Source organism: Nanorana parkeri, unplaced genomic scaffold, assembly GCF_000935625.1.
Source record: "Nanorana parkeri isolate BGI_ZX_2015 unplaced genomic scaffold, ASM93562v1 scaffold727, whole genome shotgun sequence".
Classification (NCBI taxonomy): domain Eukaryota; kingdom Metazoa; phylum Chordata; class Amphibia; order Anura; family Dicroglossidae; genus Nanorana; species Nanorana parkeri.
This window is the reverse complement of record NW_017306995.1, coordinates 231,900-257,299: the sequence shown is the minus strand read 5'-3', so window position 1 is coordinate 257,299 and position 25,400 is coordinate 231,900.

Here is a 25,400-nt window from a genome sequence, read left to right as displayed (position 1 = left end):
ACAGAAACCAGTTTGAGATGTTTCTAAAATGTTTGCATCTCTTATTTCTGTTTGTTTTTTGTTTGTTTACTTTGCAAATCCTCCCAAAGTTGTCCTGTGATCTGTACTATCATGATTAGTTTTGTATACGTGCATGAATTTTATTGGCTTATGCTCCACCATCCCCCTTTTAGTTTCACATATAACCTTTTGTTTTAATAATAAACCTTTGAATATAGAGTGAATACACAGTTTAGGTGACTCTTTATTCCAAAGTTCTTGTTTGAAGCTGGCAGCACGATCGAATCGCGGGGAACTTTAACAAATTGGAACCCTAACAGTTCTTAGCCTGAAAAAAGACTGGTGAGCTGCAATATATTACACTTTTATTCATGCTTTTAGATATCCTTTTTTACAACTTTTATTAATGCAGATACAATTTCAACAGCAATCTACAATACCAGAATACATACTAAATACTCCAAATTCAAAATATACACACTACTTGTCCCATTCATCGGTTGTAGCCAAATTTCTTCTCCTGCTAATTCCCCTGTTAATTAGCTCAGGTCAAACAACTTTGTACTGGAATAGAGGCATTTTAATTTGTCTATTGCTAACATGATGGTACATAGAAAATATAGATGAAAACTGGTTTTGTAGTAATATCCCTTTTTTAAACGCCTGCACAATCTTTTAAGTCCTACAGGTTTAATTTGCTGAAAAAGTCAGTCTTCATGTCTTCTGGCAATGCATATTTCCAGTGGTATATTGTGCTTTGTTCATGATAATACTGTAACAAGCTAAAAACAAGAATTTCCTATTTTTTAGACTAGGTATGTTTGGTGGAGTGCTGGATCCCAGTCTAGACAGAAATCAGAAGTAAAAAAGTCTCTGTCAACCTAGGTATCCCAGTGGGTCCTTGGGGTAGTCTGTAGAGCATTAAAAGGATGTGAGCATCACAAAGCTTCATTCAGGCCAGTAATAATGTGTATTTTTCACAACAGGTAATCAAAAGACCTACACTTTTATGGGGCTTAGAACTCCCTCTTCATCGGGGTTTGTGACCTGGCAAAAAAATTCATGTTTGTACTGGACAATGATTTCTCAATAATAAACAAAAAAAAGCGCCAAATGGGACTGCTCCACCAGGGTTAAAAAAACAAAATGTTTCTGTAAAAGAGTGCAGAGACAGATTGAAAAAACGTTATGTGGTGTGAGATCTGCAGGACGCTGCCCCAAACCAGCCAGGGGGACTGCAAAATCTGGGGAAAAAACACAAACAGGGGCGCCTTTCCTGGTGCAGACAAATTTATTTCAGATAAAAGCAATAATACTCACAAACATACTCACAAAGGTCGACATGAATGAAGCATTGTGTGTGAATACATGGACCAAAGTAAAAGCCAGTGACAGCTGCACAGCCGAGCCTGTGTACCTGTGTACCAGCAGGGTAGGCTGTTATTATTGCTTTTATCTGAAATAAATTTGTCTGCACCAGGAAAGGCGCCCCTGTTTGTGTTTCTGAGTCACCAACTGACAGCTGAAAATTCACACCACACAGCACATGTGTTGACACATTTTGATGATGCGTTCTTTACATATGTCACTTTTTTAGGACGCATTACTTTATGTCATCATATCACACCGCAGCGCCGTGGGTCATGTTGTAATGTGGTGCACTTTATTAAATGCATCATGTTCCATTTGTGACCACCACACACCAACACAACACGGAAGGAACTAGGGCAATATGCTATGTCCTAGCATAGGGGCTGCATGGAGGAATCTAGCCCAAAGCAAGTGGTGTGAATGGATCCTTATACTTAAAATATCATAAGCAATTTTAACCACTTTTAACCAAATTATAAAGCAACCATATGGCACAAAGCAACCTACCACCATGGTTTTGAAGAAATTGCAAAAATATGTTTTCATTTTAACTGGAAGGAAACAGTTCAAAATGTGAAACAATTTAAAAACTGTTAAAGTGATAGTGAAGTCAAAAGGTTTTTAGGATATTTCAAATGCTCATTAAATCACTTACAATGAATGCTGCTCTTTGATGTTTAAAAGTTTTAGCTCCCTGAATAATCAGCTGGTCTCCTGAGCACTGTCATGATATCTTGTTTTAGGGTGTCTCCTTTCCCTTGCTTTGGAACCACCCCTGTGTGTGCTAGTAAGCTGTGCGTGTCTCCACAAACACAAAGAGACATCAAGGCAAGCCACTCCCCTCCACCTCTTCCCATAGCTAGTAGATAGATAGCTACTGAAGACTGTGCTCTCTCTTGTGATCTGGACAGGGTGTTCAGGGAAGCTGAGCTGAGAGAGTTGGAGCCAGCTCTTTGGAAATATGATGATTGTAAGTGCTTGGCCACAAATTTAAAGAAATACTTTGCTGGGCAATGTATAATTGTTTGATTTGGATTCATTATTGAAAAAGGTTTAAGAATGTAATACTACTTCAAGCTGGCCACACAAATTATCATCTATTCACACATTCTCCTTCAGATTTACCAGCAGCTATGCAACAATTACAGCCTAAGAGATTGTACGTTTTCCCACCTTCTTTAACATTTGATTACAACCTACATATGGCTACACATATTAGAAAATGTGCAATCTCAAACCAAGCTTCATAAAACGGACTGGGAGCTATGTAATACACTTTCCTACCTACTCAGCCAATTCAATTTATATGCAATCAGGTTGCCTCATATTACAGAACTGTTGGCAAATCCAAACAAGATTGCACACATTAAAGTAAAAGAGTTAATCTTTTTCCATAAGTGAGGTATAAAATAGATGGAAGGCAAGATTAATATGTTTGATTATATTTTCCTTCAGGGTCAGTAATCTTTTTCCAGTGAAAGTGATTGCTAAGTAACTAAATCACCCACTTAAAGCAATCTATTACTAAAAGATTCAGCTATTTTATTAAAGCAACGATTATGCTGAATGATTACACCTCATATCTATTGAAAGAATTGGGCTATATAAGGTCCTTTTGACTTACTCTTTGGACATGTGTCCTGCATAACACATATATCATTACAGGAGATATATTTTCCAAGTGTTCACTTTTTTCTGGGGTCTTAACTTATACCAAATGAACCAAAAATATGAAACACACTAACTTTTGTGCATCATCCCCTTAGAGTTACCTAAAATATAACTTATATTTCCTCTTATTAAAATAGTATCACTTTAATGGCAACCATTACATTTTAGAGGGAGATCTATTATTTCATATTCACATTTATACTTTTCTGTATTCATTCTTGACCTTCTCTCCCTCTACTAATATTCCCAATTACCAACTCCCATGTTCAACATGTTTCGCTGATTTGTTTACTTCATTAGGGGTATTGTGCAATGAACAAGTGAATAAAGTGCTTGTGCCCAAAAATATATCTGCTGCCCGCATGGCTTGCTGCTTTATATAGGCTCCCATTGGTATCCTTTGATGACTTCATGACATCTGCTGCTTCAGTGTCATCGTCGTGCAAATTCCATCATCGTGCATGTTACGTCAATTGCGCGCGACATCATTTTTGGGCACGAGCACTTTATTCACTTGTTAAAAGCCTCCTAAAGAAGCCAAAAAATCAGCAGCTAAGCAGCTGCTGCGGAGGCACCCATGCATTCTCGCTTCTGGCCATGCCTGCAGTAGCTGTGTGCGTCCATAGGCACACACAGCCCTGTGGCAGACTACTCCCCTCCTCTTCACCCAACAGTTTGACTGATGGCAGAAGGAGCCCGTGGCTTCTCTGCCCTCAGTATTCTCCCCAGGAAGTCTGGGTCAGAGACACAAATTGCTTTGGGGACCGGCAGCAGTGACAAGCAGCACTGACAGGTAAGTGTGGAGTGGAGGGGGGAGTCTAAAGTGTACTGGGCATTTTTTTAACCGTAAGACAGAAAATGCATTAAGGTCAAAAACGCCCAGTCTTTAGTAATACTTTAGGAACATGCAAATACTTTAATGCCCATATTGCACTTTACAGGTACACTTTAACCTAAGTAAACCCTTTAAATCCTAGCACCTCCCACCCTTACTACTAAACACAATTAACTATAACCTTAACCTACCAGCCTTAACCAGAAACCCAACAGTACATTAACTCCCTAAAAATACCCCAACACTGAGCACATACTGTATAGGCACTGAAATGTGTCTTATGTTTTTACTGTGTCGGCACCTAAAGGATCAATGATTGTCTCTCAGTAGAGGCTTCCCACATATCTTTCTAAAGGTACCTAGCCTGACAGACAACTGCCACATGCTAAAATGTTCTACATAACATGCCATATAAAAATGGCTATTTAATAGGATTATGTAGAGAAGTATACATCATATATCATGCATCATGTTTACCTCCATAAAGTGGAACTCCAGGCAAAAAACAAAAACAAAATGGGCTTAAAGTGATATACCGTATGCTTATTGGACAAGGTATCAGCATTATCACACTGAGGATTTATTGTTCAATGAGCAGGCAGGTGACACAGCCAGCTGCAAATCTGAACCTGCAAATTGAGGCATGTGGCAGAGTGGAATGAATAATAAGAATAGAGCAGGCTTCCAAATGAACTTAAAGCATATCTAAACCCAAAGCCAGAAATGTAATATATTGCAGCCCATTCTTTTTTTAAGGTGGTGGCTACATTACTTTTGTTTTTGAGACTTTTTCCTTTATTTTTAACTGGCGATCCAGCCAGTAAGTCTGTTATTTATTTCCTTTAATCAGACCAAGCTGTTCACACTGAAAGGGGTGCTTACAATGTCAGGTTTTATTCATGAATTTAAACCTTTATCCCAAATGGAAAAAAAGGCAGCTTTTGCTGTAACTGCCTAAAAAGCATTATCTGAAGTTCGTATTTAATTTGTTAGTCAAGTCCATCTAAAATTGCTAGCTAACACTACCCTCCCCACAGGCTGACAATGCTGCTGTCCAAGGGTGCCTCCATTTCTCCTCTCTAGAGTGGAGCCACTCTAACACAGGAAGTGTGTCATTGGCTGGGTCACTAGGTGAAAATAAAAGTCTAAAAAATTTAAAGTAATGCTGCAATCACATCTATAGATTGGTAAGCTACAACACATTACATTTTCCTTTTTTGGGGGGTTTAGATACGCTTTAAAGAGTAAATACTCAATAGCTTTAGGTGCAAAATTACCAAACTACAACATTTAGGGGATTAGTGGTACCTATACTTTGCCTCCACTATTGGGTGTTAACCCTTTCAGGGCTTCCAGAGTCCTGCTGTATTCTGCACAAAAGAACTGTTTGATGTTACTACTTATCTTGGAGAAGTTTGTGAATTAAAAGACTGGCTAAAGTGAGTTATGAATCCATATACCGTGTGTGTGTGTATACAGGTGAAACTCGAATAATTAGAATATCGTTCTCCTCAATGGGAATAGTTGTGGTAATTACTGTCCCAAGGACACTGATTAAATTAGCTGTAAATCATGATAAATATCCTGCAGGTATGACCTACTATAGGTAGGTCCGTTTACAGTGGTATAGATATTACCAGTTGACAGTAACAGGCTTGACCTGAAAGCAAAAATGCATTTTATGTGAAGTTTTGTACCACTATGAAGTAAACTAAGACAGTCAATACTATACACAGCTTTTCTTGCTTTTTCATTAGTCCGCAATCCATGTCAAGCACAGCGTTAATCTGTTTCAACATAAAATCATGTTTTGTTTTGGATATTTCTCAACAATTAAGCCCTGAAGCATTTCCTGCAGATGACATTTTTAAAACTCATTTATTTGGCATTTCAGCATTTTTTATGCAACATTTGCATTTAAGGAGAGAAATGTCAGTAGATATAACAGTATACTTGATGAGACATTATTTGCTTTATTGGACATTGTGATTATTGAAGTTAGCAAAAACATTGGGGTTTGCATAAAAAATTATCAACATTGACAATTTAGGAACATGTATAATAAATTAAACATGTAATTATAAATACATGTAAAACTAGATATAAAAAAACATTTTTCAATTGTTTTTATTTCATTTTATTTTATTGAAAGATCCACTAACAAGAATAGTAGTGTAGTCATTTTGAAAGCCTAATTATACTTGTTATGCAGTCAGACTCCTTAACAAGTAAAGAAAATTGGCCTTTTTTTCTGCTAAGGGGCATATTTGTGACTTCAATCTTCAATCCCTGTCATTTAAAACACATGCACCTAGAAGACACACAATGTTTTGGTTAATGTCAGATCCCCTGCCTATAAATATGCACCTTAGGGTCAAAACTGTTCTGTGTTGGCAGAACACTGGAGAGCTGGACTGCTCCTTTCAAACAGGTCTGGGTCTCCTATGCTTTGAAACTCTCCCAACACAGTTCTCCAATCAACAACTCTGTTCAGGAAGCATGAGTGTTTTTGATTGCTGTACTGTACAATGGGAGTGTCGGACCAAAGGGGACTGCTCTTTGTGAGAGCAGTGGTGCGGCTCTCCAGTGTGTGGCAGCGTTAAATTTAAAGGTCACAGTTTAAAGACAACAGAGATCAATGGGAGATGGATCAACATACCATTTGGATACAGACCAAACAGTAGTACAAAGAAAAAAAAAACAGAATTTCACTGTATGTACCAATAGCCAAGGCTATCACCTATTTGAACATTTCATTTATAATCCCCTTAACACATAACTTTCCACTAAATTAATAATTTTAGCCCCACTGCAAGGTTAAAAAAAAAGTTTTTCTGGAGTTCTTCTTTAATACTTTTTACTGGTGGTGTATTATTATTATTATACAAGATTTATATATAGCGCCAACAGTTTGTGCAGCGCTTTACAATACAAGGAAGACACTACAATCACAATACAATTAAATACAAGATGGCAAGGAGGGCCCTGCCCATGAGGGCTTTATTTATATTAAATCCAATTAGATTCATTTGTAAAAAAAAATTCTAAATAAATATGATTCTTTTCACTAATTAAGGTGCAAAGATAGACCAACTCTAGGCAGAATTGGTTACAGTGGGTTAATGCACTTACACGCAATATTCATTATTTATTTTTTTAAATATAACCTCTATGGTATTGAACAGAAACATTAAATTTTGCTGTATCTTAATAAAAAGGCCATTGGTGCCTTTATTACTTTTCTGTAACACGTAGGTGATGTCAACAACTAATATATTCAAGCTGTAGAACTACTGTTGGAATTGATAGATTCCATGATATATTATAACATAAACCATATTAGGTAGGTTGGAAAGTGAAAATGTAATGTACAGTTAACGAGTTAAAATAAGCATCTGTTCTAGGAAATAGTATGTCTGGTTGGCTATATAGGTTTTTACACATTTCAGTAGAACAATGTCATCTAATACATTGGTGATCTTAAGTTTGCATATAATAATGCGTAATAATATTTAAAGTGTGTCCAAACTCAAAAACAAAAATTGGATATTTTGCAGCTTACAAATCCTTAAATGTGATGGCTGCTTTAGTTTTCTTTTTTTTTTGGTTATTTTTTCCTTTTTTTATACCTGGTGATCCAGCTAGTAACACACTTCCTTTCTTATGGTGTCTCCACTCTACAGAGAAGCAATGGAGCCACCCTTGGACAGTATCATTGTAAACCTGGATGGTACTGTTAGGAGCTACAGAAGATTTGGATTGACTTTACTAACAAATTAGATCATTATTAACTTATTCCAACATTTTTTTAAGCAGCTGCAGCGACAATATTTTTTTTCCTTATGGGGCAAAGGTTTTACATAATTGGATAAAAGCTGACCATAGTAAGCACCCACCACTGTGAAATGGTTTGTCTCCGCTCACTAACTGCAACTTTTGCTGGACAATTTGGTCTGTTAAGGGAAGTTGAAAAATAATAAAGTGGCCACATCACCAGGTTCAAATCAAGGTAAAAAAAGCCTAAAAAATGTAAAATAATGTAGCCAGCACATCTAAGAAATGTTCAGATGCAATATATTACATTTCTGCTTTTTGGGTTTAGATATGCTTTAAGAAAATGGTATAAACATAGCTGTCGTCTTCCTTTGTTCGACAAGGGAAGATTCAAAACCCATATATTCAGAAAAATATATAATCTGTTCTTGAACTTAATTATATAATAGGATGTATGGATATGTAAAATAGTTGGATGTATAGAAGATAGATAGTGCTTAAACAAAACCCAAGGGATATGTGACACCAGATTCTCAGTAAACATTTTTCCGTTCTGCTTAGAGTAACGGATTTAAAGATTTGGTTGAAAAATTAGCCTGTGTGCCATATCATACTATTAATTCAGAAAGTGTTAATCTTCTTATAACTGTTGAGAGAGCATTGCAGAGGACTGCAGGCTTTCCAGTGGTGCATCGCATTAGCAGAAATAAGTGCATCTGTGAGGTTGAGCAGCCTGGTTCAGGCGACGCATGTAAAATCTTCCTCAGAAGTGACTGGAGAACAGAACACCTGCAGACAGCAGAGATCTGTTTTCTTCTCCCTCTTAGATAATACTCATAAAAGGAAGTGGCTTCATTTTAAATGTAATTGGTGCCATCAGCTCAGGATTAAGTCAGTGGGGTTGATTTACTAACCTTATAAACACACCACGAACATGTATACACCTCTGTAGTGTGTTCCCTCCCAGCATGATCTATGAGTGGAATCTAAACACCTTTGTAGTGTGTACACACCCAGCAGGTGTGTTGTGCAAAGCCAAGCATGAATTGCAAGGTGATGTTGTGTAAATTAGCTCTATGTTGTGTTGCTTGCGTTGATGAATGCAGGAATGTAAATGCATTAGCTAACCATTTTTGTCTAAACTGTGAAGCAGCATTATATATGCATCATGTGCATGATTTTTCCATATATGGCATTAGTGGAAATATGCTTTTAGAGACTTTTTGGTTGATAAATAAGTTTTGCTGTGTGAAAATCACACGCACCTGGTGCGTGCGTGTGTTTAGGTTAGTAAATCACCCCCAGTATGTCAGCACTTATCGCTGATGTGGCACTACACAAATGACTGTTTGTAGTTTGCCTTTTAATGCCAATCAGCTTTCTTTAAAGTGTCATATTTGAGAAGGTGGGTTTCAGTCATAAAGCTACACAGCAATTTTTTCATATATAGCCATAAACTTTAACATGCTTCAAGTGAATGAAGAAAATATAGATTGCTTGTGTTATCCTAGGATTATATTGGGGCAAGCGTCTGTCTTCTGCCTAATATGCCTAAATGGATATATACAAGGTTATCAAAGCAGGGATCATTGCTATGCTTGTGATTATTATTATTATACAGGATTTATTTAGTGCCAACAGTTTGCGCAGCGCTTTCCAATATAAGGAAGACATTACAATTACAATACAATTCAAGACAATATGGTAAGGAGGACCCTGCACCTGAGGGCTTACAATCTAAAGGGAGGGGGAAGTGATACCTGAGGAGGTACTGTGTGGGGATGAATTGTTTGTTGGTTAGGTTGGATAAGCATCCCTGAAGAGATGAGTCTTAAGGGAACGCCTAAAGGTAGACAAGAGTAGGAGATAGGCGGACAGGTTGGGGTAATGAGTTTCACAGAACGGGGGAAACTCTGATGAAGTCCTGGAGGCGAGCATGGTAGGAGTTGACAAGGGAGCTAGAGAGCAAGAGGTCTTGGGAGGAGCGTAGGGGACGGTTAGGGTGATACTTAGAGACAAGGTTGGAGATATAGCCGGGGGCAGAGTTGTGGATGGCTTTGTAAGTGGTTGTTAATATTTTGAATTTTACACTTTGGGCTATTGGAAGCCAGTGCAGGGATTGGCAGAGGGGGGTTGCAAACACTGAGCGGTTGGTTAGGTGGATAAGTCTGGCAGCAGCATTCATGATAGACAGAAGAGGGGATAGCCTGTGTAGAGGTAGGCCAATGAGGAGGGAGTTAAAGTAGTCGAAACGAGAGATAACAAGGGAGTGGATAAGCAGCTTTGTGGATGTATACTATAAAAGCATGTGACAATACTTACACATATCATCTGTCACACAATCCTCCTTTGTGATTCCTTTGTGATTCCTCCTCCATTCTGTGCCAGCTGGTAAGTCGCAGAATAGTACTGGGTATTGGAACGATGGCAGTCTCATATTCTATTGCCGAAAAGTTGAAAGAGTTTTACCCCATGTGCGGCGCTCGTCAGAGGTGGGGTAATCGGTGGGACGACTGGTGGGACGACCGGTGGTACTTGGTGGGTACCCTGGTTGCGACTGGAGCGTGGAAAACTTGGAAAGTTGATGGGGGGGGTTTGGAAAACATTTTTTTTCTTTGCGGGTGTGCGGCTTCCGTTGTGTTTGGACCATGGTGTCCAACAAATGTACTGAAGGGAGAAAAAAAACTGGAGGCGGAAGCGCCACTACCTGGCGCAATAAATGTGGTGAAGCAGGGTAAGAGAGAAAAGGTAATGTACTCACCTATGGTTGGGTGAGCGTTCGCTTTTAGCAATCGGGGTGAGGTGCACCGGATGGAGTGGAGCGGTAGCGGAAACGGCCCCTCTTTTGCTGGGTGGTGTAATGGTAGAGCCCGGTGGAGCAGATGGAGACACAAAAGTAACGAGGTGAGGTAAGAGTGGTGAGCAAAGGAAGGGAGAACTTCTGTAACTCACCGCAGGGAAAGTGAAGACTGGTTCTCAGCGACGACGGTGAGGCCACTGCAGTGCCTGGATGGAGGGCCGTGGGGTGATCCTCTGGATGACTGCTGTTGGCACTATATAAACACTGTAAATAAAAAATTCATAGGTTATAACCCTTTTTATAAAATTAATAAATATATTTCCATAAAGTGTACATAGCAAGTGCTATTTTAAAATATGAACTTTTAACAATAAACATGATTACTATTGATTTCTTCTAGAATGAAAAAATTATTCTCAAAATGTAAAGGCACGTAATAGTATTAACATAAAGCATTATTCAGATCATTCAACTGTAGCGGCAATTTCAAGTTGTGGAAGCCAATCACTGCTTCAAGTAGACCATTTTAGTACTAAGGTAAGTAATTATAGCTATTCACATTTACTTTGTACTTCATATAAAAATAAATGTCCTGTTATAAATAAAGAAACACAGAATCTCAGGGCCATTTTTAAATTTTTCTTTTGAACAGAAAAACTATTGTGTATATTTTACTTTGTTGGTGTCCACAGCTTGTAAAATTTTCTACAGTCCTAACGGCTTTATTGGGGTTCAAATGCAGATATCTAACAGAAAGTTCTGTAAAAAAATGTGATAGAACTAAATTATAACTAAACTAAATTATAAATTAGATGTAATTCCCAAATTTTGCATTTAAAGGTAAATTATAATGGCTTTGGGTCAAATGAATTGTGTTTTTAAGTTTATAAGTTTTTTAAGTGTTATTTTTATATCTGTTTTACAAGTCTATGTTCCAAGCGCACTAATGGTTATCTTAAGGGATTGCATTGTTTTGATAAAAAAATAGATTTTTATTTTTTTGAGTTGCAACCGTAATAAATAAAGCAAGCAAAACATGTCTGCATACTCTTTAAAGATTCACTCTAGTCTATTCTATACATTTTGCTTTTAAACTGACTCGAGGGACACATGCTTCACTGCTGCTGTGACAATAGTCTTTTGAGCTTACTGAGCCACTTAAATATCTGTGGCTGCATCTTAATCAGTACTTATTTATATCAATAATAGGACCCAGCAGATTTAAACAAAATAAAAGGACATGTTAGGTATTGTAATGGTCCACTAAGCAACATAAAATCACATTTTCAGTACCCTATAACATTGGCAGCTACTCACTTTTACATTACAGTGGATACAATCTTAATGAGTCTTGTGTGTTTACAAAAGGAACACAATCCATGTGTCAGGAGGATCAAGCCAGCCAGCATATCTGGAATCTCAGCACGTTAATGCATGCATGCTCATTTCGAATAGTGGTGCCAAGCGGGCTATTAGGGGATGAGACCTACAAAACTCCAGTGCTAAGAGTTCCTCAGCTGTACTTTTGTGACTTCCATCTGTGAAGGTTCTCATTCATCCCGTTCATGGTGTATCTGTAAAAAATAAATCAAGGCAACTGGACTTGCTGTATTTTCCTTGAAATGTCTTCAAGAAAAATACAGCAAGTCCAATTGCCTTGATTCATTTTTTACAGATTTTGTGACTCACGATTCTGTAGCTAATCCCCAGCTCAGTTGCCGACCCTGTTTGTTCCCTGACTCTTCCTTGGTTCTCCGCTACCTGCTTAGCTGTTCCTGTATTGACCTCAGCTTGTTACCAGACTAAGATTTCTGTTTGATTGTCTAGTACTTTGCTGCACAAACGTTGCTGACCAGGCTTGTTCTTGACTCCATTCCTGCCTCAGTAGTTGTCAACATTTCAAAGATAGAGGGTCAGCCTGGAGCCACGAGTGTTGTGGGGAACCTATTGGATCCTGGCCTTGACGCAGCCTAAATTGATGCTGTTTGTATGAAGTTTCTAATTTCAGAGAGCTAATAGTGTACAGTCAATATCAGTGGGAAGATAATAATCTATCCATGGAGTTCAGACTCATTGAAATGCGCAAACTGTGTCTTTGAAAGGCTCAGCCATTTTTAGTTGCGTAAGAACCAATTCATTTTCCATTTTAGTTGTGTGGTCGTGGGAGTTGAGGACTCCCATGCTGCAGTGAATAAAACTATTAAAAGACAAAAATGGATGCTTGTGCATGTTTCCGATTTTAAATCAAGTAAGCCTTTACCCATACGTGTGTACAGCAGATGGTATACTTGGTTCAGTAAACGTCTGATTTTGGAGTGCTTGTGCCACTGCTGACAACTTTGCTGCCTCACAAATGTGTTTCCAGTTTGTTTGCATAATGCCTTTATAAAAGCGCAACATTTAAACATGCCTACTAATCAGATAACCTCTGAGTTATTGTTATGACATAACTAAAGCCTCTTCTCTAATGTGCAAGTGAAATGGGAAGATTAAATCCATAAGTCAAAATCAAATATTTGATTTTTGAATCGTCTAATGGTCACTTTGACGTGTGTTTGAGAGCACAGGCTCTAGAGATTATGGATGTCTGGCTTTTTTGTATTCAGCAAGTATTTATGGGATTAAAATAAAACAAAACAGAAAACAAAAATGAATGTAGCTCTGGATTCATTATTATGTAAAAAAAAATGTTTTTTAAATGCAAGCAGTGGAAGTATCTAAACTTGACTTGGTATCAGCCTATTGCATTTCCCTGTATGGGAGAGCTTAGAGTGGGGGAGGTAAAAGCAGCACAGAAACCAATCTGTTGCAGTGCAAGGATCTTGCTGATAGTAGGAGAAACCAGAGTGATAGAGAGATTAGCTTTTCAGTATGCCGCTTCTCATTTCACTGAAAGACTTGTACATGAAAGAGAAACTGCAGCGGAGAAACAACAGGCCCCTCACCATGCTAGACAGGACTGCACTGTGTGGCAGGGCTGTGAAAAACATCTCACATATGTCAAATATTTCATTTTATTGTAGCTGTTTGCCTGCAGTTTAGCTTTAAAGAAATACTCTGGGTATAAATATTCTTAACCATTGCAGTGGGACTACCCGTGCACTGCAAGGGTTAACTGCTCATTTACATCTAGGGAGCTGACTCATAGGGTCAGGTAAGTGTACATTTTATTTTTCCTAGACGAAAATGAGCACTTTACCCTTGTATTGGATTATGGAAACATATGCCCGGTGTTCTTTTCTCTAAATCTAAACTGCAGGCAAACAGCTAAACACACAGTTGAAATATATCATATATGTCCAGGGTTCCTCTTAAACGAAAGGGTCACAACAGAAAAGGTCATGCCCAGTACCTGCAGTGGGATATTTTATTGTTATAGAATATGTTTGCTGGGTTGATGTAACCCTGTACAGTATGTTTGCATTGTTTTAGCCTTAACAACTTGCTTTAAAAATTAAATGGGAAATGTGGAAGCATGGACTTGTTGTTCCTATTAGAGAAAGCTTTCACCTTGGAGTATCTTCTGTTTCCGTAATCATTACTGCTATTTTAATAACAATTATTATGAACAGCCTAGGGTGGAATGGGATAGTTTCAAATTATTAACATGTTATGCTCTGTTCAAAGGGATAGGACCACATCATTCATTATCCTTGGCATGCAGTCAATTAAAGTATCTTTAATTTACTCCTATTTTTACCTGAGCTTTGTACTCATTTTTGTCTATGTATACTGTATATATATGCTGTACACTATATTGCCAAAAGTATTTGGACACCCCTCCAAATCATTGGATTCAGGTGTTCCAATCACCTCCAGGTGTATAAAATCAAGCACCTAGGCATGCAGACTGCTTCTACAAACATTTGTGAAAGAATGGGTCGCTCTCAGAAGATCAGTGAATTCAAGCGTGGTACCGTGATAGGTTGCCACCTGTGCAATAAGTCCATCCGTGAAATTTCCTTGCTACTAAATATTCCATGGTCACCTGTTAGTTGTATTATAACAAAGTGGAACAACAGAAACTCAGCCACGTAGTGGTAGGCCACGTAAAATGACAGAGCGGGGTCAGTGCACAGAAGACGCCAACTGTCTGCAGAGTCAATAGCTACAGACCTCCAAACTTTGTGTGGCCTTCAGATTGGCACAACAACAGTGCGTAGAGAGCTTGAGAATGGGTTTCCATGGCCGAGCAGCTGCATTCAAGCCTTACATTACCAAGTGCAATACAAAGCGCCGGATGCAGTGGTGTAAAGCACACCGCCACTGGACTCTAGAGAAGTAGAGACTTGTTCTCTGGAGTGACAAATCATGCTTCTCTGTCTGGCGATCCGATGGACGTGTCTGGGTTTGGCGGTTGCCAGGAGAACAGTACTTGCCTGACTGCATTGTGCCAAGTGTAAAGTTTGGTGGAGGGGGGATTATGGTGTGGGGTTGTTTTTCAGGGGTTGAGCTTGGTCCCTTAGTTCCAGTGAAGAGAACTCTTTTTTTTTTTTAAAGGGAATTAGTCAATTTACTCTTTATTTAATTTTTCATAAGCCAATATAACACAATATTTCCATACATCACATTTACATCCTAATAATATCAACACATAGTTATCTATATACAATAACCATCTTAAATTATTGATACCCTTCCCCTCTTTCCCTAAACCAAAAAAAAAAAACATCCCCCTCCCATCCGATCCCTTCCTCTCTCCTCCCTCTCCCCTCCCCACTCCACTCCTTCTACGCTTATTAATTCGTATTGCTGTATATACCTTATATATTCTGTGGAAGATTGAAACACTATCCACTGTGCCCATATCTGACGGAAAGCCTCCTCTCTACCATACAAGGTAGCTGTCATGTCTTCCATTAATTTAGTATCATTTATCCTTGAGAACCACTGAGCCATTGAGGCAGAGTCACTCCTATTCCATAAGGCTGGTATACACGCCCTTGCAGCATTAATAAGATGCATCAGCAAGGAACCTTTATATTTCTTTAATGACAAGGTATTTAAATGAAAGAGGAATGACTCTGGTCCATCTCCTAGATCAATCTCTGTCAACTTATAACAAATTATTTTAACTACATCCCAAAAAGTGCGTATCAGTGAACATTCCCAAAAAATATGAAGTAACGTTCCTTCTTACTGTTTACATCTCCAACACTTAGAGGAAGTACCTGGGAACATCAACTGGAGACGAACTGGTGTCATATACCATCTCGCAAAAAACTTATACCCTGCTTCTTGTATTTTGTTTGATATAGAAGCCTTATGTGCCAAGTGCAGGATCCTATTTATTTGCTCTCTGGAAAAAGGATGACCTCCTAGTTCCTGTTCCCATTTTCTAATAAACGAAGGAGAGCTCTCCTTCTCTAGGTCTATTAGTTTAGAGTATGCCAAAGATAAAGTATGTCTAAGGGGGGTCTCCGAAAAGGCACACCTTTTCAAAAGAGGTCAATTCCCTAAATAAATTAATTTGAATCAGTTGCCATTCATTCAGAAAATGCCCATATTTGGTACGCAGGATGATTTTTTGATATAAATTCCCTATTGTTACTAAAATGACTAGCTCTAAATATATTGTCCTCTATCATCTTCAAGAAAGCTCTATCCGTAACCCCGGGTATAAAATCAGGAGATCCCAACATAGGTGTCGTAGGGGAAGGTATTAATGAAAGATCTGTATCAATAAAAAGCTTGCAAGCTATTATTAACGTCGCTTTAATCAGGGGATGTGTATCTATCTCTAGTGATAGAGGGGGAGTAACCCACGGTAGACCTTGTAATGGAATATTGGATCTTAACTGTTCCAATCGAATCCATTGCCTCCTAGATGAGGAATTACACCACTCGAAAATTCTAGCCAGATGAGAGGCTTGGTAATACTTTAAAGGGTCTGGAAATCCAATCCCGCCCCTTAGTTTCGGTAAACATAGAGTTGACCATTTAATTCTAGCTTTACCTCCTGCCCACATAAACTGCAAAAATAACAATCTCAATGAAGAAGTAAATTGACATTGGAGAGCTATAGGTAGTGTTTGTAGAAGATACGTATATCTGGGAAGAATATTCATTTTGATGATATTATTTCTCCCAAACCATGTAAAAGTTTCCTTGTTCCATCTATCAAATTCCTTTTTAAAGGTATGAAGCAGAGGTTTAAAATAATATTCATATATCTTAGTAAGATCAGCCATGAAGGGAACTCTTAAGGCATCAGCATACCAAGACATTTTGTAGAATTGCATGCTCCCAACTTTGTGGGAAAAGTCTGGGGATGGCCCCTTCCTGTTCCAACATGACTGCGCACTAGTGCACAAAGCAAGGTCCATAAAGACATGGATGAGCGGGTTTGGGGTAGAGGAACTTGACTGGTCTGCACAGAGTCTGATCTGATCTCAACCAGATAGAACACCTATGGGATGAATTAGAGCGGAGACTCAGAGCCAGGCCTTCCTATCCAACATCAATACCTGACCTCACAAATATGCTTCTGGAAGAATGGTCAAACATTCCCATAGACACACTCCTAAACCTTCCCAGAAGAGTTGAAGCTGTTATAGCAGCAAAGGGTGGGCCAACTCAATATTGAACTGGAATGCCATTAAAGTTCATGTGCAGGTGTACCAATACTTTTGGCAATATAGTGTTTAAATACATTTCAGGGTTTACATTTACTTTAACTACCTTCTTGGATGTAACTGGGCGTGTATACACGTCCTGTTAGTCCCGCCCACTCGTGCGCGCCGCACGGTGCGCTCGAGTGGGAAAGACACCAGGGTCTTTCCCACTCCGGGGAGACATACCGGGGTCCCGGTATGTGCGCCCCCTCCACAGCTCCCCCCCTCCCGCTGTTACTCTGATCCCGGGCTCCGCTGTGCCCGGTGCGAGCCCGGGACCAGCATAGTGGCTCTCTGAGAGGGGATGAGAGGGAGGTCGGTTCACGGTTCAAGTTTCCTCAAATTTTTTTTAAGTTGCACATAAAAAATAATAATCATTTTTTTTTAAAGTCCCCACCGCTACATACACGCATGTAAACATACATCAGGTGCGCATACCTGCGAAAACAACAATTGCACCCATTACGCCGCACATGTTACATATCGCCACGAACGTCGCAGTGAGAGCAATCATTTTAGGGCCATCAATCACTGATAACACTAAACTGATGAGCTGTGAAAACTTTTAAAGCGTCACCTTTGCCAATTTTGGGTATGCTAGTTTTTTGCGATTTCGCGAGTGCGCGCAATTTTTAAGCTTGACATGTTTGGTGTCTATTTACCCAAAGTGACCCCGTCTTTTATATTTTACCAAAAGAGTGGGTAATATTAGTTGTTTTATAACATAATGTAAAAAAACCTTATTTTTTTCAAAATTTTCAGTAATTTCTCCTGAATATAGTAAAAAATAAAACCCCCAGTGGTGATTAAATACCACCAAAAGAAAGCTCTATCTGTCCCCAAAAAATGGTATAAAATTAATTTCAGTACAGCATTGCATGACAGAATAAATGTCAGTCAAAGTACCGCAGTGCTGAATACTGAAAAATGGTCTGGCCAGGAAGGGGGTCTAAACACCTGGTCTTCAACTGGTTAAAGTGTATTTCCCCTTTTGCAGTCAAATTCAAGAAAACCCCACTGTATGTTTGTTATATATTCCTATTCACACAGCATACTGAAAAAAAACTTTTAATACATATTTCTTACTTTTTAGATGTTTTGTTGCAGCAGGCAAGATGGCTGATTTCAGGTTTTTCTCAGCACCTTCACAGTGATCTGTCCTAATGGAAAGACTTAGGACTGAATTTGAGGATTGCGTTTCTCTAAAAAGCTTAATTAACATATAGTGGATAAGCCACCTCAAACCCCTCACAGCCCCTCCTAACCTTTCAAAGAAAGAGAAGCATGAAGAAATGTTAACCCTTAAAACCCTAACCCAAGTACAAGCAATTTAAATAGCATGAAGCATTTTTAATTTTTTTTTTTAGCTTATTCTATGTGAATGGGAACATGAAACAAATGTAAAATAGGTGTTATCCCAATTTGGCTTTGAAAGTGGAACTACACTTTAAGCCTATTTACTTGTTAATGTCATATCACAAGCCAGGCTGATACAAGTGCGACAAGAAACTGTTTAGCATAAAAGAGGTGATCCTAGTAGAAGAATGCTGCTTTGAGAAGCACAGCTAAACCAAACAAGATAGAATGAGAAGGAATTCTCATTAACACTACAGAAAAAAAAGAAAACTCATAACTCCCAAATATTCCAGGTGATAATTGCACCATGTGAATCTGTCTTCCGTTACACATGAAATCTGTAAGCTAACAGTGAAAGGTTGGACTGTATCAATCTCTGCCTATTTCTTCACAAAAGAGCATTTAAAATTCATTACATAATAAAGTCATGCTCTGTCTCTCTTGATTTAAATTATATCACATTAATGGAATTATTCATTACAAGAAAATCTTAAGTTTAAAGGAATTTTTGAAAAGATACAATTTAAAAATCCAGAACTTCGATTGATGTCTTCATTTGGTACCAATGGGAATTTTATCTTTTGTAGGTCATTGCTACAAGTTTTGTTGGAGAACATATTAAAGCAGACCATGCATCAAAATGAACTGTACTCTGCTGGAGAACATTTATTTAGATTTGGTGTCCCTAGCTTTTTCAGAAGCAGCAGCTAGGCAAGAGACTAGAGAGAGAGGTATTTTCATATTTTGTTCTTGATTTTTTTTCATTCACAAGGGGTTGGGCCCTCAAAAAAAGTTATAACTGAATGTATGTTTGCTATAAAACCATTTACAGCAAAAGTAATTGTCTTCTTAATTTACTATTGTCCCCATTGACTAAAAATTGTTGGAGATTGCACATTCCTTAAAGGTAAAGCATAGTATATTTCAGTGAAAACTGTTTGAGTTGCATATTTGATACTTGCTGCTCAATTTCCTCTATTTTTTTATCTTGTTTTAAATATAGAGATTGATAGATTCCTACTGGTTCCCTGACTATCATACTCATCCTATAGCATTAGTTCTTAGTGTTTCTATACCTAAAACATTTTTGTAGATGGGGATTGGGATTAGGGAAGCTGGTAGTAAGGAGGAGGGAGGAGGGTTGGCACTGAGGTGGAGGAGTGTTGGAAAAACATATAAAGCTGCCTGCCCTTCCACAGTGCACTGGTTAGTTAAATGATGCTGTCTATCAGACTGACATCTAGTACCAGAAACAAATACTGTAAAGGAAATCTCTGGATTGAAGCTGAATATTGCAGCAAAAGCTGTTTTTTGTGTTTTATGGGGTATTTATTGTTTGTCTTGTTTTTGACTGAGGCTCTGCTTTAATGAGTTACTGACCTGGAACACCCAATACAGTAAGAAGTCATGACCTTCATGCTTATTCCAGGTAACAAACTCACAAAGCTGTTAAGTCACATGACAGTGGATTAACTAGCGACTTCTAAAAGCTGGCAAAAAACGATCTGACAATATATTGTTTGTGTCCCATTGGAGAGATTTCACTTCCTGTCCTGCAGACACAACTGTATGTAAGAGGAGATCTCTACACGGTGAGTGAAATTTCCCTCTTAGACAGTCGTCACCAGATTTGCCCTTATTTTCTGTCTTGATGATAGTAGCCCCCAGGACAGCTAGAGGGACTGAATATGAAATAAACGGCAATAAAAACCTGAGAGGGGTTCCAATCCTTCACTACTGTATCCAAAACAAAAAAAAGTTTGGGCTATGCATTTACATCAATGTATATAATTTTATTAAAGAGGGACAGAACTCAGGAAGCTGCAATTAAATAAGGCAGACAGAAGGCTAGGGACTAGTCACCAGTACTGCCTGTGGTCTCCTGCAACTGATCTTTCCCCTTTTACTGACTTAATATGCCTTGTTCTGTACTGTGTCTTTGTGCGGAGGTGACGAATGCAAATGTCACCAGTACTCCAATACGAAGATCCAAGTCAGTGCAAATCCATTTTATTGATAGATGTCAAGAAGATAAGCACTTTCGGGGCAGCGCAGGGTCCCTTTCATCAGGCTCAATAATAATTATAATAGTGTCATTATTGAGCCTGATGAAGGGGACCCCCCCGAAAGCGCTTATCTTCTGGACATCTATCAATAAAATGGATTTGCACTGACGTGAATCTTCGTATTGGAGTGCTGGGGACATTTGCATTTGTTACTGTATTTCGAGCGGCGCCATCCGCAGTCATTACAAGCACCCGTTATCTTTGGGATATTCAGTAAGGAGTGCGGCAAGGTATGTGGACTATATTTGTGTGGAGGTGGATATTTCAGTAAAAGCAGGACTTTGCTTTCTCATGTCAGGCCTCCAAGTAGAAGAATAGTGAGCAGCAGAGTAGTGACATCACCAAAGCTCCAGAGACTAGCAGTCATAGGCAGCAGTGACTTGAGCTCACACTAACACTGCAGGTATACAGCTATGAGGCCCTAGGCACACTCACATACCAGGAAGTGCTCTGCTATTTTTCAGGAGGAATTCAAAAGAAAAGGTGCTGCCTAGATACATATTCACTAAATGTTCCCTATAAAATAGCAAATCTTTGTTTTCTGAGTTTTAGGAATATGAAAAGGCTAGGGGAAAAATTATACAGCAGAAGCCAAGATAGTTGTAAAAGGCACAGTAATTTTGCCTGATAAGGACGGTATGGATGCCAATTGTATACTCACGCACAAATTTGAGTAATTTGGCTTAGACAAATTCTGATGCCATAGGTTGTAGATGTTTTGAGAAGACACCAGGTCACTGACTGGCTACAGTTTATAGCCTGTAAATGCTAACATAATATCTACATACTTTTAGGGCAATATGTATGAAAAGGAACCCATCAAAAGAAATATTTGGGAGCTGTCATTGCCAACTTGTTTTTAAGGTTCTTGGGCTGTGTGCCTTATTCCTGAGTCACTGACCCAGCACTTGCAGATCTGCTAAACGCATATTCCATAGCACTGTCTAACAAGGAGAAAATATTGTAATGTTATACTTAAGTGTACAGGCATTTATAGAGTGCTGGCAATTTTACATCGATTTTACATCCACTAGACATACCAATTTTAGACAGAAGCCAAGTAACCTACCTGCATCTGAAGTGTTGAAGGAAACTGGAGAGCCCAGAGGAAACCCATACAAGCACAGAAGAAATGCAAACTCCATGCACATAGTGTCCTGGCTGGGATTCAAAGCAGGCACTAAATACCCACTGCCAGGCAGAAGGGCTAGTCCAGGGGCCGTCAACCGGTGGTCCGCGAAAAAATTTTGGTGGTCCCCGGGCCCCTTTGATGTCGTGCAGGCTGGGCCACCATTTGAAGCGGCACGGAGGCTCCGGGGCTGCCTCTCACTGACTCAAGCAGCGGCTGTCACAAGGAATGCACGGCTCTCAGTTTAGTGTGGGCTCTGCAGGAGGCGGGGCGTCTCATCAGTACCTGGACTGAGAAGGCTGTGGGACATAGAAAAAGTGGGGAGAAGTTTTTTAAATTCATATTAGTGGTCCGCAGGATTTAAAATTATGAATTTAGTGGTCCATGAGGTCCGAAAGGTTGGCGAGCGCTGGGCTAGTCATTAAGCCACTATGCTTATTTTTTGAACCATTTCATAAGTGTGACAGTTTTATGTTATAAACAGACTCTGTTAGAGGGCTCCAACATGAAGGGCCCTATCTTTAAAGACTAGACTAGACTAGTCTTTAAAGATAGACTAGTATCTTTAAAGACTATGTCATTTCAAAGATAAATCATAAAAAAGCAAAACAAAAAGTCAAATTTAAAAACAAAAAAAGATGAAAAAATTATCTTCATAGAGAATGGATCTTATCCTAATTAGGGTGGAATACTTTATAATGAAAACATTGCATCCAAACAGCATTATGTCCTTGTAACTTGTGCTGGATGAAAGCAGACCACAAGTCTTGAAGAAGATAATTTACTAAACCACGCTTTTCAGTTAAAAGGTCTCAGTACTTGAGCAATTTATGTATTTTTGTCTATGGTAATACATTATAAATTCAATGCATATAACAAGAGCTACCTCTCAACAATTGATTTAGTACAGTAATGTAGTCTTGGTGTTTTGGTTATCTGTTTTCCATTATTTACAGCAATAAATTAAAATATATGCGAGTTGGCATCAGGAAGAGAGGATTAACAACTGACCCTTTTCCATTTGTACATCATAAATCTATTTTGTAAGGTAATTGCACAGCACCTATCTAAATGTTATATACGTTATAACAGAAGGTAAGAATATACTGCATTTACAGTTTGACAAAATGATAACGAAATCTTACCACAATGGGGTTGATTCACTAAAGGCAAATAGGCAATTTACTTTGCAAAGGAATTTTCCCTTAGCTTAATGAATGAGGTGGAGCTCTGCTGACTTCCATCATCCAATCATGTGTAAGCAATAATAAATAAAAAATGTCTTTAATTTTCCTTGCATGTAATTGGGTATTTCTGCAAAGTGGATTTTTACCATATTTACTAAGCCAAGGGAAAATTCCCTTGCAAAGAGAACAACCTATCTGGTAAATCAACCCCAATATCACAGTCAAAGTGCATACTATTCATGATGTAACAAAAGTCAACAGCTTCCATGGGGTGAACAAAAAGCACTGGGTTCTCAGCACTGAAAACCAACCTACCATTATATGAATGGATATAGAATCCCAATAATCTCACTAGCTCTTTTAAAGGGAACAATTGTTACTTTAAGGGTCTGTTTACATTTTTGCGGTGCATTTAATACAGATGCATTAAATTGTGTGTTAATATGGATTGTGTTAAAGCATTCATTTTGCTTTTTTTTTTAGTTCAAAAGAAAACTGGCATGACATATAGACTTTAACAGCTGTTTGACAGTCTGTATTTATTAAAACTTAATTTGTCGTTATCATTTTATTACTGGCTGCTACTGTTTGGTTATCTCTGCTAATAAGAAGGTGAATTGGCTATTGTCAAAATGGCCCTCAAAGGATCACATCTTCCATCCTTATTGTATCAGACCGGATAACTCTTAGTGCTGAAATCTATAGTAAATCAAACTAGGCCTTTAAAACTGTTTTCTGTAGATAATCTATATGTATAGGAGCACCTTTAGTTGAAAAACAAATAAATGTTATTTATCGGAACACTTTAAATCAGGGATGTCAATGTGACCGCTTTTTAACTTATGATCTTTATTCAAAAAATTGCATCTTATTTTTAACCTTAGGAGCCCTTTCTCTTCCAGATATACATTTTTTTTTCTTGCATCTCTACACCGACATTGTCAGGATTCTAGGACTGGCCCATTTACAAAGGTATTGCTATGGAGATTATCGTTGTTTTCTACCAGGTCTAAAACCGCTTTTGACCTAAAGGGATGCTTTTTGAATGCCATGGACGTTCTCAAGTTTCCAGGCAGTAAGAACAGTAAAAGTGCAGGCAGGGCACTGGACAAAGCTCTAGGGACAAAATTGAAGTGAAATAGTTTGATACATAAATGTAATTATAGCAGATTACATTGCATTCTGTGTAAATGTCATGTTTGCACTTTTGAATTTCCCGCCGGCTCCGCCCCCCGCTGTGACGCCCGCAAACAAAACTGAAAGCCTTTTGGTACTGAAAATTAACCACGAGCCACACTCGGGAATACCACCAGGGAGGTTAAAGGAAAGGGTGCTGGCTAGAGAAATTAGCTCCTGCTGGGAAATAAGAACAGATGGTGTTCAGGAGTCAGGAGGACTCCCCCAGAAGTCAAAGTGGAGTCAGGTGGTGTGTGTGCTGGAAGCACATGAAGACAGCCAGGGAGGCTGGGAAAACTGGCGAGGCTGGTAGAGCTGAGAGCCTGAGGGCCCACCAGTACAAGTGCAGGACAACACTACAGAGAGGACCAGAATTATTAATGTTAAAAGTGGAAGCCAGGGGGCTAAACTTGTGTTGTTTTGCAAGCAGTGCATGGATGCTGTACCGAACAACCCCTGTGAGGGTATCCAAGGTGGATGTGTGAACTTTCGTTTAAATACAAGTGGATACCAGGCCCTTAAAAAGAAGATATTGGGTGTGGACTGTGTCCTTAAAACGCTCACCATATGTGCTAATATCCCCATACATCACACACCACAAAATAATTCTAACGGAATTATACCCAAGTAATATGCATAGTGCAGATATTTATAGGAACCAGTCGCAAACCATTTTTCATTACTCAAACTGCTGTTAACCTGCTGAAACCTGAAATCTAATTGGTCACTATATATCACTGCATATCAGTGTCCTAAATAAATTACTGTTAGTGGTCATTGGAAATAGTGCAGCAGTTATTTATATTGACTGTATAACACAAAAAGTATTTCTTGTCTTTAACTACTTATTCAGTCTTTAATATAATTACAACGTTTTACATTCTTTTTCTAGTTGCAGAAATACCATAACCTCTTAAGATTGCATATTCATTTTTAAAATCTCCTATTACTACCAAGTGAATGCCTAATGAGTTCATCATAATTATTAAGGCTAGAATGTGCATCAAAGGAAAAATTTTACTCCATTTATTAAACATATTAGTATACCCAGAGCAAGTGTACATCATAATGGGTTCAGTGGTAACTCTTCTAAAACAACACAAGCTGAACTTGCCTGTGCAGGCACCTATTAATATTTATAATACAGCAATAAAAAGGCCTTTAGGCAATGCCTGTATACAGGCATGGACACATTTGTTTGTACCCGTACAGCTCATTGATACAGTGCTTCATTCCTCCTGAAAAGTGATGAAATTTAAAGCAATTATTTAATATATACCTGCATTAATTGGGAATGTCAGAGACTACAGCAAAGAAAGTGTGAAAAGAGATAAATTATTGCCTATTCTGCAAAAGATATTCTAAAATTACCTGGACTGATTTGTTGGTACCCCTAGAGTTTTGTTTTTTTAAATAATTGG